A 6,333-nucleotide genomic window follows, 5' to 3' on the forward strand; every position below is an offset into this window, starting at 1 on the left:
TAATAAATAGAAGGTGTGTGTTGCACATCTACTTAACTTAAGCTAGTTCAAAGCAGGGCTCCCTTTTTTCTTTAAACGACGATCTCACAGCACCACCATTGAAGAACGATATAACCTTAGTTGTTGTCGCAGTTTGTGTTTCACCTTCGTCGGAACCAAGACCCCCGTCGTCGCCGCTCACTAGCGTCCGTCAATACTCCGCCATCAATCGATTGTTTGCTTCAATTCATGTCTGTCTCCTATTTGAAGTTCCCCTACACCAAAGCCACCGTCTGTCGCCGACGATTGCTTCCGTTTCACCGACATTCACCTCCGACATCAATCAATCTTCCCTAACATCTAGGTTTTTGGTATTGTACCCTTCACCCCTCTTTTTTCTAAGATTCTACATTTCACCGTCTAATTTCTTGTGTAAATTTCGAGCACCACAGTGAATTGAAGGCTATTTAAGTTTTTGTGCATCTATGTTTGCTTCTGTATGTATTACCTTATGTATATAATCATGTTCTCATCTCTCAATTTCCATGACTATCAAATGCTCGATAAAATTCCCCAATGAATAAAAATGGGTCAATGTGAGCTTCTATGTGTATACAAACATGTTTTGGTGCATATATTGGAGAACTAGAGAAGTTAATTAATTTCTAATTCATGGTACCTGATGTAATGATACCTTGCAAATTGAAATGTATATGTAATATGTTATTTTTTTTACTTACTGTGAGAAACTATCAATTTTCTCAAATTGTAAAAGGAAGAGATTGCTTCTGTTCGAGAAAGTTTATTTCCTACATGGGAGTTAAAGCTTGAATTCAGTTTTACTAAACGTAGTACAATACTTGATCCTCTCAAAAACATAAACAAGTTTGAAGAATTGTTCATTGATGTCGGTTTTCTTATTGATACTTGATATTAGGATGCCTTCTTTTATTACCTTGAAGGAAATGATTGTTCTGATGCTGAAGTGTATGCAATTGTAGAAGAGTCACTTGTCTTACCTAAAATACCCCTGATGAGAGTTGAAGGCCTAGTGGATGTGAATCGATCAGTCAAATGAACAACTTTACATTTACCCCACAAGATACTTTTTGAAAGAATGTTAATTGAAATGCATTTGTATTTTAATTATTACAGGTTTAGTTGTTGGAAACTTCTTATGTCAATCTTATAATTTATACATCATTAGTCACCACAAATGCTAAAATCCGAACTTCTTCTTGAGTACAATATGTATTGTTCAACCTTCTAATTTTACAATATTATTAAATATTTATTATTCTACCCTAAGGTCAACTTTTTTGGCAGGTTGATTTTGTTCCAAACTTTGACAGGTTGATTTTGTTGAACCTTCTAATATTTTTTCATTTTTCCAAGACTTTAGAAGGCATAAGTGATACTGTGATGAGAGTGATCAATCAGGAACATGAATAGTTATTGAGGTAGTTATATGAAGTTCTTTTGTAAAGTATTTTATGAATTTTACAGACTTAAACTTTTTTCATTCAAACTTTTCAGCTTAAGAGGGTTTTGATCCAACAATTATTATGAATAATCTATATCGCTCCACTGCTCTACACTCAAGTTTTAGTTGCAACATGATTAGGTGAGTGGTTATTAGTTGGTCACTTTTGTCCTAATTATGACTTCAAAAATAAACATGGTTTGACTAAATTAGAACTTATCATGTTTTACTCATCTGGTAGTATTGTTTATGGTCAACCTAAACAAATGGGCTTAATAGAATTGCTTAAGGCAACTCATGAACATACATGCTCTCTTCCTATATTTATATATGACCTATAGTCACTCTTTCTATTTATGTAGACCTACATGTTAGGTTTTGAATGGCTACAAAACACGAACTTTTAAATATATTTACTTAATCTTTTATCCTACATGATTTCTTTGATTTTAGATGCTCGGTGATTGAAAGACGTGCAAGGTTTAAGCTTTTGCACAAGATAGCTAGAGACGGAAATCAATACATAGTGTTGAGGTATGTATATAATTGTAACTTGTAAGTATATGTATATATGCATAAAATCTCTACCCAACATTTGTTTACCTTAAGATTTTGGTCCTGAGTTACATACACTAAGAAGTGTATGTAATTGTAACTTGTAAGTATATGTATATATCTTAATTGGGCTCGATGATGTAATTGATGTGAAAAACTACAAGTAACTCAATGGCATCAACTCATCTTAGGAAAAGTAAGCCTCATTATTGTTTTATTGTCTATACAGTGAAGTGACATGGTCAAAGTATTACTTGCTCTTTTAAGTTCATGATGTGAAATTATTATTATGATCTATATTACAGAATTTCAAATATCCAAAAAACAAGCTATCAAATATCAACTTATGAAGACTTACATTGCTTGAGGTCCTACACCTTCTCTATTTGTTGCCATTTTTATTTTGGATATTACATATTCTAGTTATTTTTTTAATTACATTAAGAAATGTCTTTTATTGTTCTTCAGAGAGGCAAGTACATTAATGAAGGAAAATCCTTGACTGACCAAATTTACAACTTGGAGAAACTTCTATTAAGCAAAAAAGAAATATTACAGGTATATCATATACCTTTTTAATTTTATCTATTAGTTTTATTTAGTGTAAAGTTTGTTCTACATCTTTTTGTCTATTTAGGGAATCAAACAAGAAGCAAGATATAAAGAATAAATTCTCATGTCGTTCCACTTTTGAAGATGTTGATAATGGCACACTTGATTTAAATGTTATCCCAAATGAAGAAATGTTATTGGTACATCAAAACTCTAAACACTCGGTTAATTTATGTTTTATTTTATATAGCTGAACACATTTTAATCCAATGTGAGACACACTTTCAATCAACAAAAACATGCCTCCTCTTGAGGCATTATTGTTTTAAGAAGGCTCGATGGAAGGATTTATCTCTTATCAAGCCTTCTATTGAGTCCCTCACTCAAACTACTAGCAGTTTTAAAACCAATGTATAATAATTTTAAATTTTTTAGTTTCTATTATTAAAATACAAACATACGAATTAGTTAATTAATTATTTAGTCCTTTTTTGTATGTATTTTAAATTTATGGGTTTAATGTATGTTGAATATTGTAATTATTTTACTTTTATATTTGTTAAGTTTTAAAGTATAGATTAGATGTTTGTTTTAAGATTTATGTGTTGAATATGTAGTTATTTTTAATTGTTTAATGAATGTATAATTTTTTTTATAATGCCAAAATCCGTCGTTAATCTATCAAAGAAAATCTGTCGGTAATCTGTAAGTGAGTTATTTTGAGATTCCATCGGTAATCTGTTAATGAGTTATTCCGTCGGTAGTCTGTTGCAAATGCATTCCATTGGAAATCCGTTGCAAAAATATTTCCGTCGGTGATCGGTTACTAATTACCGACGGAAAAATCAATTGCTAAAAATTTGTTGTAGCCGTTGGAAATCCGTTACAAACAATTAACGACAAAAATATACCGACGGATTTTGGTCTGCTGCAATTCCGTCGGTAAGCTTATTAGCGACGAATTACCGATGGTTTTGGCCGTCGGTATGCTCTATGTCGTAGTAGTGTGTGTGTGTGCGTGTGTGTGTATATATATATATATATATATATATATATATATATATATATATATATATTAAGGTTCTAAATATCGTAAGACGTGACTTGGCGGCAATGTCAGACCTCAAGCTTTTCGAACCTTGGCGAGTCATGACGTTTGTAAGACGTGACTTAAGGCGACAATCTTCTATATAATTAATATTTTTATATGTATTTTCAACTATTATTCATTTTTATACACATATATAAGTTAAGACGACGTTATGGCAAAGCTTAGCGACAAGTGTAAGCCTTGGAGTCGTAGCGCCATGGCGGAGCCATAGCGAACTTTTTAGAACCTTGATATATATATATATATATATATATATATATATATATATATATATATATATATATATATATATATATATATATATATATATATATATATTGTAACAACCCAATTTTCACGCCCAAAAATTTCATTTAAAATAAGTGGTATGTAAAATATTTGTAGCAAAACATCATCCGATCATATCATTTCATAAAAGATATTACGTGTCTGAAAACCCAAAACAAGAAAATAATAATAATGTCAGAGTACAATCCCAGAACATCTCATAATACGAAAATCCAAAGTGTATGTGTATAATGTGCCACTACCACGCCCGTTCCTTCCCCTTCGTTGAAGAGCTACCTGAAACCAAAACTGAAAACTGTAAGCACGAAGCTTAGTGAGCCCCCCCCCCCTCCATCGTACCACATACCATACAATCATATCACATACAAACTGCCAGGCATTTTTGGGGTGCCCAATCTCCCGGTACAACCATTCTAGGGTGCCGACCTACCCGTACGGCCATTCTGGGGTGCCGACCTACCCATGTCAAGCCATTCTGGGGTGCTGACTACCCTCCGGTCCTAACAACCGAACTCGGGGACTATTTCACCCCTACTACTACTATCACATATAACATAACATAAGCATATTATCAGACATATCTGGGGTGCCTGAACTACCCTTCGGTCCTAACAACCGAACTCTACTACTATCACATACAACAAATCATGCTAGCATATAACATATCAGGTAGTAATCAACCTAGATGATATCACAAAGACAATCATCTATCATACGTCTCCTATTGGTGGGCCGACATTGTGGCCTTAGACCCACCGCTACTAGAAGGTAACTCACCTCGAAAAGTAGCTGTTGAAAGCCTGCTTGCTAAGCGCCCGACTACTGAATCGGTAATCCTTCGGCTATAAATCATAAACATAGATTGGCCACTCATTCACACCCTTAGGCCAGATGACTGACCCAACCCTGGTCCAAGGTTAACTACTTGGTCAAAGTCAACTTCCAGTTGACTGGACTCGCCGAGTCATGGCACCGACTCGTCGAGTCCTTCTCCCACTAACCCGGTCCTACTCTACAAGCCCCTCTTCCCACTCACTGAATCACCCTTAACTCACTACTTGGGACGATAGAACCGGCTCGCGATCCGACTCACCGAGTCCAAGAACAACTCGCCGAGTCCACACGAGCAGACCTCCCATTCGCTTCCAAATCCTCACCACAGCATCCCTTATGAGGATTTAGGTTTCTGGGACTATTGCAACACGTTAGATTGCTAATTCTGTGTGTAATTACGAAGGGTTAGGCCTTCAACATCTAAACCCCTCATACTCAGTAACTGTTCATCTGACTCGCCGAGTTTGAAGAACAACTCGTCGAGTACCAGGCAATCTTCATAGGACTCGCCGAGTTATTCATCCAACTCGCCGAGTCTAAGGCCGTCTTCAAAGAACTTGCCGAGTTCCACTTTGGGACTTACCGAGTCCCTTGACCCATTTCCCATATAGACCAAATTTGAGACATGCAACGCTTTAAAACCATATATCTATGTTCCTAGGGCATGCTTATCACGTAAAGTTGCAAACTTTACGTGAATGCATGGCCCTACAAGCTTCAAAAGGCAAATCCAAGCTCTTTATGAGGTCATACACTCAATGGGGACCTTAATCACTTCATCCATAGGAACTTTATGCTTCTAATACGTCCACAAGGTCTAGATCTAAAGTCCTTTCGGATCATTAAGCACAAACACATGGAGTTTGGTGTTTTAGGGCTTGAAAACCACCAATTTGGGACAAAAATGGTATCTAATGAACTAGTGATCAAGGTATGAACTTTTCTACCTGAATGGAAGCTTCTCACAGTGTAGATTTCGGATCTACTCCCTTCCTTGCACTCTTCAATCTCCTCCTTCTTCTTCTAAGATCCAAACTTCCTTCACCAAGTAAAAATCACTCACAAGAACAATATGGGGGCTAGGGTCTCTCACTACAGCTCTCTGGAAGTGTTAGGGATAAGGGAGGCCGAGTTAGTGTGCTGAAATAGGGTGCCAACACTCGGGTTAGGGTTTTTGCCCGAATAGGGCTTACTCGCTGAGTCGGGGAACTGACTCGCCGAGTCCAAGGCTCAGACTTCGCGTCTCATCCCGCTCCTACTCGGCGAGTCGGTCCTTCAACTCGCCGAGTCCAAGGCAAAAATGCATGAATTTAGAATTATTAATTACAAGAAATACGTACCGGGAACCAGGTGCTACAAATCTCCCCCACTTAGTTTAGACTTCGTCCTCGAAGTCTGCTGCTCGATCCTGAAATAGCTCGGTGTAGTGCTTCATCATTTCTTCCACCGACTCCCAAGTCCACTCCGATCCTTTCCGGTGATGCCATTGCACCTTTACGAGTTCCACCCTCTTGTTCCTCAGATCCTTCAA

At 36.5% G+C, this 6,333-nt stretch overlaps 1 long non-coding RNA gene across 2 annotated transcripts; it reads left to right on the plus strand.

Annotated features, from left to right (window-relative positions):
* Positions 1-50: 50 nt before the first annotated feature.
* On the plus strand, positions 51-3,078 carry LOC145008497 (uncharacterized). 2 transcript variants are annotated; one of them, XR_013663500.1, is made up of 7 exons: positions 51-350; positions 1,306-1,439; positions 1,516-1,603; positions 1,916-1,996; positions 2,323-2,385; positions 2,486-2,575; positions 2,655-3,078. It is a non-coding gene; the product is annotated as an uncharacterized LOC145008497 (long non-coding RNA). The 2 variants fall into 2 exon arrangements; XR_013663499.1 differs by having other exon boundaries at positions 51-1,439.
* The last annotated feature ends 3,255 nt before the right edge of the window (positions 3,079-6,333 follow it).

Source organism: Lactuca saligna, chromosome 8 (genome assembly GCF_052625555.1).
Source record: "Lactuca saligna cultivar CGN05327 chromosome 8, ASM5262555v1, whole genome shotgun sequence".
Lineage (NCBI taxonomy): Eukaryota > Viridiplantae > Streptophyta > Magnoliopsida > Asterales > Asteraceae > Lactuca > Lactuca saligna.